The following is a 14,316-nucleotide window of genomic DNA, read 5'->3' as shown; positions in this document are numbered from 1 at the left end:
TAAGTGTAATCTTAAATCTAATGAGAACAGAATAAACACATTTAGATATTGAGAGGAACCTTAAGACCGTTTTTTTCGTAGAATGCAGTTAAGTTTTCAGTGCTAAGTAAGTCCAGCACTCCTTCACTTACGAGCGCAGACACTGTCCACATGCATGTGCTAAGAGTGCTATTACTAAAGATAATTATTATGCTTATTCAGGGTTATGCTCCGATTGAAATGACAACCTCTGCAATTAGTGGTTTTCACTCGGACTCCTTTTATTTAGAACGTGGTTACGAGTTCAGTGACAATTAGGTCTGGTACTCCTTTTGTTTACTGCCGCAGACACTGTCCGTATTCTAATGTTAAGGGACACTTCCACTTGAAGGACACCAATGTTAATTATACTGTTTAACGCGAAAAAAATGTGACTGAAATTAGATGATCACTTAGACCGTTCTGTCTATAACATGGTCCTGTGTTCAATGCATATTTGAGTCTAGCACGTTTGATTTACGGGTACTGACACTACCCATATTGAACTGCCATAGCATGCGCTCACTGGAGGGGCACCTACGACGTTCATAAATTTCTATGATATGTTATATACTCTACTCATAACTACCAGGGTGTCATGTTTCTTCAACGTGGCACAAGCGAACTATCTTCCAAACTGAGAGATTCCCATACCCACTAACACAATTAACTGAATACATTCTGGGTACAAACACTCTTCTCTTAATGTGCAGAACGCAAAAACTGCACAGGTCATGTTGAGCGTAGCCACTCCTTATACTTTAGCACTTTGAGAATACTTAATTATAGAAGAATCAAATATTTTTATGCGCAAAATGCCGGATTGTAATGTACGCGTTACTTTCAGTCTGGGCTGGCAAAACGGACAGGCGGGTGGGTTGGCGCGGGGGGGGGGTAAGGCGTGTTAATCGAGGAAAGTGGAAAATCGAAATATATATATGCATAAAATAAAAAACTTGCCTTCCTCTGCGACCGCATCCCGCCCGCTTCCTCAGCTCCTGCTGCTCCTGGCGTGTTTAGGCAGCCTCCCTCCTCCTGCTCCCCTAACCCAATCACAACGCTGCAATAGCAGCGTTGTGATTGGTGAGGCGCAGCGGAGAGTGCCCCCAGCCGGGCAGTTTTCTCTAAGTAGCAGCCTACATAGAGAACAAGCATTTGCAATGCAATAGGTCTCGCATTAGGAAAGTTTGAGCTATTGGTATTGTAAATGTTTTATTTGTGTTGGTTTTGAAAATAGCGAAATTAATAGCTTTGTCATTAACAATGCCAATAGTTATAACTTTCGCAAATGTGACACCTATAGCCTTTGTAATGCAATATGTGTTGTATTTACGTGACTTAGATGTATTGAAATTACAAATAACAATGGCCTTTGTTTTTTTAAAATAATTAATACTTAAATAAAAGTTATTGTAATTTATAATGCAATATCTTAAACTTTTGTAAATAACTTTTGTGAAGATTATGTTCAGTGTATTTTATTGTGACGAAAATCTTAGAGCAGAAGTGAAATATTAATATTTTTTTGTGACATTTGTAATAAAGCTTGAAACATTCAGAGAACATATTTGAACCAGTTGTTGAATGGTTGCACAGATTGATACTGTGGTGGCGACGAGTGATGCTGTGGTGGTGATGAGTGATGCTGTGGTGCCCCTGAGTGATGCTGTGGTGATGCGATAGATGGAGTGAGTGCAAAAGATAGAGTGAGGGCGATAGATAGACGGAGGGCGATAGATAGATTGAGGGAGGGCGATAGATAGATTGAGGGAGGGCGATAGATAGATTGAGGGAGGGCGATAGATAGATTGAGGGAGGGCGATAGATAGATTGAGGGAGGGCGATAGATAGATTGAGGGAGGGCGATAGATAGATTGAGGGAGGGCGATAGATAGATAGAGGGAGGGCGATAGATAGAGTGAGGGTGATAGATAGACTGAGGGTAATAGATAGTGTGGACGATAGATAGATGGTTGTGTATGGGGTTGTGGTTCTGTGTGTGGTTGTGTGTGTGTGGTTGTTTGAGTGTGGGGTTGTGTGTGTGGGGGGGTTGTGTATGTGGTTGTGTGTGTCTGGGGATGTGTGTGGGGGGTTGTGTGTGTGGGGTTGTGGGTGCGTGTGTGTGGGGGGGTTGTGTATGTGGGGTTATGTGTGTAGGGGGTTGATTGGGGTGATGTGTGGGGGGTTGTGTGTTGGGTGTTGGGGGTTGTGTGTGTGGGGGGGTGGGGCGGGGGGTGTGTGCGGAGGGGTGTGTGTGTGGGGAGGGGTGTGTGTGTGTGGAGGGGTGTGTGTATGTGGGGAGGGGTTGTCTGTGTGTGGGGAGGGGTTGTGTGTGTGGGGAGGGGTTGTGTGTGTGGGGAGGGGTTGGGTGTGTGTGGAGGGGTTGTGTGTGTGTGTGTAAAGGGGTTGTGTGTGGGGAGGGGTTGTGTTTGTTCGAGGGGTTGTGTTTGTTCGAGGGTTGTGTGTGGGGAGGGGTTGTGTGGGGGAGGGGTTGTGTGCGGGGAGGGGTTGTGTGCGTGGGGTTGTGTGTGAGGGGGCAATGTGTGAGGGCACAGTGTAATGAGTGTGTGTGTGGGTGCGAGGTGTGAGAGTGCAGTGTGTGTGTGTGGCCTAAAGTAGTGTGAGTGAGCAATGTGTGAGTGTGCAGTTACCAATACTATGCAGCTTGGCTTTAAAAAAAATCTTGAGCGACCTGCATGTCATATTGTAGGTGCGCACACCAAGAAAACAGGCGCCTAAAAATTTACACAAGTGCCTTTTTTTACTATTTTTGGATCCAAGTTGAATGGGAAAACGAAAAACAAAAAAAAGTTAGCACAAATGGTGTGGGGTGATTCTCTATCAATCTGTGCATTTTAATTATGTTATGAGTGGCAACAACTGCAAATATGCATTTTATCTTTGCTAATTAACATTGTTTTGCTGTTACTAAGTGGCGGCAGAGACAGTAGTGAGAAGGCTGCTTCCCCACGAAGAACTGGGGCCGTAACTAAACGGTATAAAAGTTATGCTCCGTTTTATATCCTGAGTGTAGACAGGCATATTGATTTTGACAGTTGCCATATAGGGTTAAAGGTTTGGGAAAGAAAAAACGGTTAGGGGCAATAAACCAGAGCAAGGTTGGTGAAAGCGAGTGTCAGGCAACGCCGAGAGAAGGCAGCAGCAGGGGCCTGTGGGAGGGGAGAACAAACATGGATGTTTTGGCAAACAGAAGAAAAAAATTAAAACTCACAACGTGGGTGGTTTGGGGGGGCAGAAGCACCCAGACAAAAAGTAACGGAGTGTGGGGGAGAAGCATAGGAAGAGAGGGAGACAAGAAAAGGTGAGAACAAGAGTAGGCGAGAGTGAAAGTGTGAGGTGAAGGGTGAAGGCAGAGAGACATTTGAGAGGAAGCCAGGGTGAAGGGAGAGAAGAGCATGGGCTGAGGGAGAGTAAAAGTCGAGAAAATTAGCTATGAAAAGTGGAGGAAGAAGAGAAAAGGAGAAAGTAAGAGCGGAAACAGAAGAGGGAAATTTTAGATACGTATGAGAAAGAATCAAAGAGAGGAAGAAGACACGAAGAAGAAGATATAAGAAGACAAAGTGCGTGGATAAGAAAGAGGTGGCAGAATAGTCGAGTCACTTTACAAAAGATGATGAGAACTAAGCCTGAGGCTTGTCAGCAACAGCAACTGCCAAGGATATTTCCTAGTTGAAAACTAAAGTTCAAGAGAGAGCAAGAAAACACAGGCACGGAGACAGCCTGCAACCCGCACGGCCTGGGTCAGGAGAGTGCCCCTAAATCAACACCACCGGGACCATCTGGGAAAGGGTCGTCTTTAGAGGGGGAGGGGTGCAGTGGCAAAGACGCCTACTTTAGAGCCCGGTGTTTGGATAAAGAGGTAGAAAGAATGAAAGAAATAAATAAAGAGAGAGACAGAGTAGAAAGCAAAGAGATGAGAAATATTTTAAAAGTCAGAGGGCGAGTGGGTATGTAAAGATGTATCACTAATACAAGAAGCAGATTTTCTGTATAAGTGAAACTAATTCAAGTAATCAAAGCAGCCTATGTGCGTTCGTATTCCCAGATGCCGTGAACGGGAAAGGAGGGCCCAAGAGCAGAATTAACAAGGCTGTGTGTGTGTGTGGGTGGGGTGGGGGGGGGGGGGTTGTGTGTGCGCGATGTTGTCACGCCCAGTAAAAGTTAGAAGGTAAGACTATAGCTATGCACTGCTACACGTTAGTGAACGTCTTAATTAAAAGAAGGGCATCATTATATATTTTTTCCTCCTAACTTTTGCATTGCCTTCAATTACAAGCCAGTGGGAGAGAGCTGACCCACTGGTATGCCGATCCAAACAGCAGACGGCTGCCACATTTCCTAACTTTTGCATTGCCTTTAATTACAAGCGTGGGGGGTGGTGGGTGGGGGGAGGAGAGCTGCTCCACTGGTATGCCAATCCAAACAACAGCAGACGGCTGCCACATTTATGAAAGGACTGGTGGGGAGATAATGAACTCTGCATTGCAGCATGTCCGAGCGGAGCGGTCTGCTGTTAAAAACTAAATTAAGTAAAGCATGGCAAAATTAAGTAAAGCACGTGAAATGTAAGAATGCACAACATGGTCAGGACTGAGATGAGGGTACAGCCACCATGTTCATGAATTCTAGTGTTGTGCTCTCGGCATTGCATGGCGTGGGAGCAGGGGAGCGGTGTTCCTTTGAAGTCGGAAGGGTGGAAGGGAAAGAGCATATGGGTGTGAGCCATAACGAAAGTAAGAGGGGGAGCAGGAAGTGAGGCCGAGCGCGTGCTGGCGAAGCATTGTGCTTGAATGCCTCACATGCACTGGACGGAATCCGCACTCCAAAACCCTCTTGGTAGGATTTGCTGGTGGCCCTCTATATGTCTCGCAAGCAATGCGCAAGCGCATTGGCAGGCCGAGACCTAAAAAGGGAGAGTGCGCATGACTGAGTTGGTCGGCCCTGGGACCGACCAAACAGTCAGTACCCACAACAGTGGGCAAAGCCACTCCCCCCTGCACTCAAGCAGGACCGCCCGCCCCTAACCAGGCACTTCTGCTTTCTCGCAGTGTGAGAAACAGAAACATAAAATGGTAGTTTTACCAGTTTATGTAACTGGCTTCTTGCACTGCAAAAAAGCAGTGTGGCAACGCCCCCATGGAGGAGCCAACTCTGAGATCTATACACACAGGCCCAGCTGCATCTGTAAAAGCAGATGACAATTAAGGAGCACCACTACCAGACCCCTGGCAGGATTAACATTTACCCTCCAGGGGATTTAGATCCAGACCTATATCCTGCCTGGACGATGGCCAACTTGCTTGGTAGGAACATGGAAACAGTAAGTACCATCTTTCAGCGTTTTTATCATCCATGTTATCGCGTATGCCCTTTGCCGTTTATACAGTTACCAACCGACATAAGGGTCTTCATATCGGCTACCATTTCATAATTTATATTCCACTCTTCAAGTGTCGATTTACTGGCCGTACAGTTCGATTTTCATAATGGGCTTGTTCAGATACTAAGTTACACAAAGTCCACTTTCTAAGATCCGCTGTCCTGTTTCTATGTCTGGTTTTCCAGTACCACAATTGCAGTCCTTTCTCTATAGTTAAAACTTTCCGTTTTGAAACCGCCCATATAAAGATGGCGGAAGACAACTGGCCACTGTTTGTATCCAGCCAGTCGCCACACTGGGATCCTTCGTGGTGTTCCCCCGATACCGACAGCCATAGCCGGAGATCGTTTTTCCCTGTCACGGTAAGCGAATTGTCACAGCGGTCCGTTCTTTTGTTACGGGGGCATGATATGTGACACTAAAGAACTCACCAGTTTTTGTTTTATTTTCTCAGAATAACGACATGAAACATTTTTTTAACCCTGACTCTCGGCCCCCCCGATAAACGTCACGTTTAGGTAATTATAGTGGTTTAACTCTGTCATTCATGGATTTTGAAACTGCTCTCGGTGACGGTCTCCCCTCCCTCTTCCTGTTTTGTTACAGGTTTTCATTATTATCTGACCATCTGCTACATAGCAGTATATTAACTTTTCGCTAAACAAATCCCCAGCACGACTCGCATTTGTTTGAATCTATACCGGACACCCATGGAGCCCGTTTTTAGGTTACCATGGCCTTTATTGTTTGAAAATGCTACATTGTGTTGGCACTCTATCCTTTTTAGGTCGAAGCCTGTGTTGCAGCGAAGCTGCTGCAGGCAAAGAGATATTGTGAGCAGGGGATTTCAGTATGGCAAGAAGCCACGCCCCTTTTTTCCATTGGCAGGCCTCTCGAAACGGAGGCCTGCCATTGGAAAAAGCTGTTTAGCAGATTTATCTGCTCTGGATACCGCCTCTCGAGGACTCCATGACCTGCCTTACGGTAGCACGACAATATTTCTTGAAATATTGCCTTGGCAACCATGAGGCAGGTCAGGGAGTCCTGGAGGTGCGGGATTCAGTATCCTGTTTCCGTGCATGCTTGTTTAGTTAGACTATTTGCACTCAGCTGGCGAAAAGAAAACAATAGCGGAGAGGAGAAAGTACAAAATGCCGAAATATAACTGCAGGGAGAAAAAAAGTATTCTTTCTTTGTGGCAAACACTGCAGCGACCCGAGTCAGAAGTCAGGCGGCTGTGCTTGGTTGGAAGCAGAGAGTCCCGCATGTGGCGGCCTCAATGCAGCTCACAAGACACCGGTGTCCCAACAGTGGAGTCTCAATCGCAGTAAGAGCCCAAAGCTTATGTTTTTATTTGATATGGTATGAGAATTCCCAAAGATTTAAATACGGCCGACTTCGATATGTATGGTTTGGGGCTACGCCACACATTCAGTAATGGCGCAGCTCCCATGGCTGCTGCTACGCTCCCACAGCGGTGTTAGTATTTGTATCCCTACTTAGTACCGAATGCGGCCCAGTCGGAGAATTGAGCTAGGGATTTCAGCGCCAAGCGGCCGTCAGGACAACATCACTCAGCGGTCCGCACTGAACTTTTGCAACAGCGTGTATGAGGAGGCCGCGGGCCCGCCGGGTGGCCAATGGGCCCGGAGTCGGAGCCTCACCTGGGCGCAAGCTGCCTGCAGAGCCACGGCCAGCCCTTGCAGGGCCTAGAAGTGCCACCTGTCCTCAGCCTCTGGACACACAGGCACATCTGCGGCCAGGCTGCGTCTTGAAGCTTCATTTCCCTCTATTATTGCCCTGTATAATGCCCCGTTATTGTATCCAGCACCTGGTTATTGCTCTGCCATATTGTCGTGTCTAGTTCTCCTTGCTGACGCCTTATCATTGTCCTCTTTTGATGCCTTGTTCTCCCCTCATCACATTTATAGCCCCACTGATTCGCTCCTCTTCCCTCTCTAATGCCCTATTACCCAATCTGAAGCACCACTTTTATTCTCTCGGACGCCCTGTTATAGTTTTATCTAATTTACTGTTGTTCCTGCCAATAATGCTTTGTTATTAACACCTCTGAGGCCCTATAATTGTCCTTTCTGATGCCATGTTAACCCCCTCCCCGATGCCCTCTTAACGCTTTCTCTGATGCCGTATTATTACACTTTCTAAAGTAGTATCTTTTCCTTATTTATTGCCCTGTAATTAACCTATTCCGTGTGTTATTATTGTCCTGCCTAATGCCATTATTGCTTGCTCTATCTCCCTGTTAATGCCCCCTCTGATGCCTCATTACTGCCAACTCCTATGCCATTATTGCCCTCTCTATTGTCCTTTCCCGTCCCTACTCAGCGAAAACTGAGTAGGAGCAGTGGTAGACAGGCATACATTACAGTGAATATGTAATGTAAGTAGGGGCATCTTAACCAGGACCTGTGGCAAACAAACACAGTAGTGCCTGTTATACACCGTTGTGTGTATGTATAGGCCGAGATTTTTTGAGATCACATTTTCAGAAACAAGGGAGAAGATGTAGCATAACGACCAGAGATGCCCATTTAGGAGCTGGGGAGAATGTCACTCATGGAAATCTCAAACCTTGACAGCTATGTCGGAGCCTCCGAGATTGCGGTTTGTTTTTTCTCTCCCCTCTAGCACGTCGCAGTGAGGCTCGCAAGCAAGAGGTGGGTAAACCAGCGGTGGCATACTGAGCAAACGCAGCAAAACTATATGGATTGGGAACTCCACGGAGGACTGCACAAAAGTACATTTGCGCTATGCGAAAATTTCATTTTTATACAGTAGGCAAACAGCAGCTTCATTGTACTTTATTACTGTCCGTAGTTGCCGTGTGTCTGCTTCCTAGAAATAAAAATTAATCAAACCATCTTATCCGATCAGGCGAGTCGCACACAGAATAGCCCCAGTAGTTCTTTCTCATTTGCAACCGTATTTCAATTGATTCTGAGATATGACCACAACCTCAGCTGAGCCAGGTTAATAGCAGCGCATTTATAAATAGCCTTTTTATAGTTATCACGCTGCACAGCATGCACTGTGCTTAGTAAAATAGATAATTTCATTTGCACAGCTGTCCACGGTAATTCTTAATTTCGTTCCGTCCGGAGTTTGAGTGAGAAGATGCGTCAAATCAGGTATTCAAAAGTGCCACCATCTTTTCACTAATATATAAAAGTAGTGGTTTCACGAATCTACTTCAAATTAAATCTTCAAAACATAGACAACGGCGTGCTTTGTTGTTTGGAAAACTGGTAGCGCACACAGGTGTTTTAATGGGATTTTAATTTGCTATTTTGATAAGTGTTTATTTAAGACATGTCAAAAGTAAACAATTTTTGGACACAATGCCTGCTGCTGTGTGTTGTCTGTGCGCACTGCAGCCAACTTTGTAAGTGTTCTAATGAGGTTCGCCCATCTCTGCAACAGGGAAACAGCCATGGAGGGAGAAATTGTTTGCCATGAAGTGACCGGTCTAAGCACCAACCAGTAGGAAAGGTGAAAAACACAACGTTGGTAATTCTAAGCACAAGTGGTATAATATTGCAAGTTGCACAAATTTGCATTTCGTTGTATTGCCCTAGTGTGTGCTTGTCAGATGCGGGTGAATTCAAACCTTGATCTCAAGCATTCAATTACACACCGGATTCTGCTTTCTGATTGGTTGAGTGGGTTCTGTTGTGAAATAATATGTTGATGTTGTGTTTAAGTTTTGTCGTCAGATTGTTGCAATGTTGATCATTGTTCGGTGTGTGTAGCTGTAGATTTAGGAATGCAAGTGAATGTCTTTTACAACGTTGGTGTGAGCTACAAAGCTATGGCAAAAATATGAATACCCAATTAGAAATCTTCTTTTTGTCTGGAGGACAGAAGTTTTTCAATTGTAGCAGCAAAGGCATAGAATTCTCTGCAATACTTGCTTTCTGCTCTAATTCTAGTATACTGTTAAAGAAAGCTCTGGAAACGTATATACAGGGTTTAAAGTAAAATGAAACTGGGAGGAGGTCTCTCAAAGGGGTGTGGTCAATCTAATAAAGGACGTGGCTTAAAACAAGTAAACTAAAAATCTGTGCTTAGCATACTGTGCCACACTTCTGGTATTTTGCTGCTTCTGTTATAGCATCCACATATATAATACAAGAAGTAACATTACGCCAACAACAAGCTAAGACTATTGGCTTTGTCAATAGCTGTTAGTTGCATATTACTAAGGACAGTTGAAAAATGTGCTGCTTCTCCGTGCTTGTTTTAATAGCATCATGGTGTTTGTGGACGCGTAATATCTAATACTAGATTTTCATAATCGCGCTATCAATTGGCATTTTAAAATATAGAATTTATACTACTTGTTTTTAATATTATTGCGGATTACATATTTTCTTCGATCTACATATTTAGTTAAACGTTTCAGGTTTATAAAATTTACAAGGTTGCTTATCATATGCCTTCTAAACAAAAACGCACGTTTTTATTAGCAGTTGCTTATAGTATTTCCGTCTTTTTCCAGATTACATTTACTATGTGCCAATGGAGTTATTGTATACTGCTGTGTGTTTGCCAATATTATTTTCATAGTTGTGGGCCCAGCTAGCGGACTTGAAGAGAAGCTTGCTTTACTTTTGGATTTCACTCCAGGCAACATTTTTTTTAGCTGTAGCTTCCTCGCGCTTATCACACAGCATTAATATTACTTCGTGCCTCTGGAATAACGACTTTGCGTTTCTTGTGAGGCAATGTTTTTTTTTCGTTCTACCTACAGCCCCCTTGCCTTTGTTTGACCGTATTATCATTGCTACGTGCCTGTGCAACCAGATGTTTTTGTTTTACGCTACAGCTAATTACTAAAGCAGTCAGTTGTTTATTTAAAACAATATATAACGATTATGTATTATTACTATCATATTTTCATAAAACAATAATATGGCGAGACCAATTGGCATGGCCAATGATTGTTTATACTCCTAGTCAATTTGTTCTCTTTCAGTTTAGGTGTTAGAGATCTCTATTTGTGTCGCCAACATCGTTACTAGTGGATGCAATCACGTTACATAAATCCTCCTCTCTTACGGTATATACTGCCTTTACTTTATATCTTATTCTACACAGTAGCATCATGTGGAAATTATTTCACAATGCCTCATCATTTTTTCCACCCACTAGGTACTACAACTAGTAAAATATCTCATTATGCCCTTGATCACCACGTTCTATCCCAGTCTAAATTAGGTAAGTGGTCCTCCCATTACCGTATGTTTCGTTGAATCATGACATTACGTGTGCATACCGTATCTATACACTTTATGACCACTCGTATCGTTCTTTCAAAATTAACAGCTTTTGCTGGGTATGCTATTTTGTGCTTTATAATCCACCCTCAATTTTCTTCAAATATTGTCTTGGTAAACGATTAAGCACAAGATTATCTGTCCGTGATCTGTCATATATACTCTTTCACACATTTATTTCCCCCCCTTAGTTTAATCGGCAAGAAAAGAGGGTTGACATCTAGCAGCCCTTCACTTGTCCTTTCTCCTTTTACGCATGGTTTGGACATCTTGGTTCTTGTAAGTACAATATCCCATTGTATTATTTTCACCCCGCTATGGACTTTAGCTATCCACAATAAGTTCCCTTACTGTTTTCTGTTACAATTCGCTGTTTTTAATGCAATGTGTTATTTCATCATGATAGACCCAACTTTTTTAAAATGTGAGTGAAAATGGCTGATTGACATAACCATCTACTGTCAATTCTCTGTTATCTTTATATGTTATATTTTTGGGGAGGCACTTAGGTTTGAGCCCCACCTTAATGTGCATATTGAAATGCAAAGTTTATCAACCTATGAAAAGGGAGAAAAAGCATAACCGGAGAAAATCGATGTATGCCTCTAGTATTTCCCCCACCTGAATGTCCTATAAATTGTAAAATGCATAACATGTGACATAGACCTGCTTCAGTACGCGTTTGCATTACCAGATACATTGTAAAGTAACAAGGGTTTATTGAATTTCCAGAAGCACTCACTATTTTGAAATTAGATGAAGTGTTTAATTATGCTGTACATAACAAACTGTTTTGTATGTGTTCATTATATATAATTAATTGTATTATATCTGCTGATTGTTTATAACTGTGTTTTTATATATATCGCACATAAACTGTTGTTTTGTGTTGATTTATTGTATATAATCAAATTTATTGTGTGTGTCCACTGTTTATAATTGTTTAACTCTCACCCACACTGTTTTTAACATTTTAGTGCAATAGACTGCCACCTGAGGAAGGCTAACTGGCCGAAACTCGCGTTGTGAACTACCCTGCCATATTGCCCCCACCATCTGTCTAGTCTTATGCCCATTGTCTGTTTGTTAATGTTTTTAAATGTATATGTTTATGAACTGTAAATCACTCATATGAGAAATGGATATACAAAATGAAAAAAGATATATACATATATATAAAAAAAGTGTCACAAAAAGATAAAATATTTATATCAATTTTTGAATAAATAAATCAAATAACTCAATTCATCTGTTCTTTTGAGTGGTGAGTTTACATACTATTGGATGCTACTACCATAACACTGAATGGTGGTTGTTTTACACATTGTTTCACAGTTTTTGTACCTCTACTTGACTATAGACCGTTCTCAAATTGATTAGTTTTCCCTATGTATAGCAAGTATATTACTATTAATATATAGGGGTCCCCTTTTTCCATAGTGCTATATCCTGCCAAACCCTCAACTCCTGATGATACTTAATTATATCAGAAGCTTATAGCTAGGGCAGCAACATACCATGAGACTACACTACTCAAGGAATCCATGGAAAAATATTTTTTTATTTGAGGCATTATGCACCACACATAGGACGTCTCAATCTCTTCCCTTGTTAAAAGACATGATGTGCCATGCAGATGATATTTTTAAAGATTGTGTATGTGCTCGCATCATTACTGCTAGGGTAGATTAAAAAAATAAGGCTGCACCATCTGACCCAATTTTTATTTGAGGCCAGCGTCCACCAGACTTCCTAGTGGTATCAAATTCCCGTAAAAGGGCAAATTCACAAACTACAGCAGACCCACCACCTCCTGATAAGGATCAAAACTTGATGATGCGTCAAGCAAAGGGGTTGCTGCACAATCTGCCAATCATTGTCAATTTCGGAAATACACAGGGACTGTTGACCAGGTATGAGATAGCTCACTGGTATGAAATCTAGGAATTCCTCCAATATCTCCCAGAGGAGCATAAAAAAGGGACAAGAACTAGTCCAAGAAGGAAAATTAATTTACAACTCCTATATCAGATGTGCACTGGACTCTGCTGATACTGCCGCCAAAGGCATCAATACAAGGATCATCCTACGGAGACATGCCTGGTTGTGTATATCTGGAATTAACCCAGAAGTCCAGCAAACTTTATTGAACGTCCCCTTTAGTAAGGAGCCTCTCTTTGGCCCACAAGCAGATGAGACATTAGAAAAAATGAAAAAAGATACTGAAGTCGCCTAATATATTGGAGTGCTTCAAACACCAAACACTCAAGGTTTCTTTCTTCGCTCCTATTATTTGGTGGGTTCCAAAACCACCTCCACAGATGCCTCGCAAACCAAAACAACTCTTTATTGTGTTTGCTCCCTCCCTCATAAATGGAAACCCATTTCAAGATCAGGCATTTTCAGATAGATTGTTTAATGCATTCAAACATGCTAGCTCAAAGCTAAAATATCTATCCCTCCTAGAGCACATTCTACTCTTACAATAGGGACATTTATGGCTTTCCTAGGTAACATTCCCATAGCTGAATATTGCAAAGCAGATACATGATCCACACACATTTTCCAAGCACTTTTGTGTGAATAATCCAGGACTGGCAGTGCTATGTACACTTTTTCAAACTGCAACATCCATGGTTAGCCACCACTTTTGCAGGGCACTGTTATGCAGTCTAAGCAAAGCATGTGTATCTACAGCCACACATGCCTCAAACAGATTTTTACTGACCCTGTAAGCATCTGTACTTGGCATGTGGTGCTGTAGGTTCACATGCACCCACCCTCCTCCCCGGACACTTATGGTTGTTGCAGTTCTAATCTACAATTTCATGTCCATGGACATCTCTTTACTTACACATACTCCATTCTCACCCTCTTGCAGGAAAACAATCTAACAATGAAGTTGATGCCCATGAGCACTATTACCAAGAGAAGGAGTCACCTTACCTCGTGACTCGAAAGACTTCTTTGAAGAAAAACAACACATTTGGACCCAACACTGGATGGCTGGAGTATGCAAAGCATGTGAAATCTACAGCACTATATGCCAAGAACAGATGCTTACAGGGTAAGTAACTTAATCCTGTTGGTAATATGGAATACTAGGGCCTTCGATGATAGGTAAGTGTCCAGAAGCCTCATCATTGATTTTTAACTTTTAGATGAGGATTTGTCCCAATACGTTATATTCCCTCAAAATCAACAAATAAGTGCCTAGCTATAATGGTGGAGGTGTTAAATGAGCCAATGAAAATACTTGACAAGTCAGCAAAATTCAATTGGTAAATCCTAGGGTAGAGAAAATATACCAACCTGCTTCACAAATTGTTACAACTACCAAGAAGAGGTCTAATAATCCGAGAGCATGTGACAAGCCAAAGGCTGGAAAGTGTGCTGTGCAGCTGCCTATTATTAGAAGACTGCGAATAAAGAAGATATGACAAGAGTCTGACCGAGTGGACACTGTCCTGTCCGGTTGCTCCCTTCGCCCTCTGCCTCCCCCAGACGCTGAATTCACTGCTGGCTGCATTCGCTCCTGCCTACCTGCCTGCCTGCCTGCCTGCTGCTTAAGCGCACTCAGCGCTCGGTATCGTTTTTGTG

The sequence above is a fragment of the Lissotriton vulgaris genome, chromosome 8 (genome assembly GCF_964263255.1).
Source record: "Lissotriton vulgaris chromosome 8, aLisVul1.2, whole genome shotgun sequence".
NCBI lineage: Eukaryota > Metazoa > Chordata > Amphibia > Caudata > Salamandridae > Lissotriton > Lissotriton vulgaris.
The sequence above is the reverse complement of the archived record's forward strand: the minus strand, read 5'-3'. Positions refer to the sequence as shown.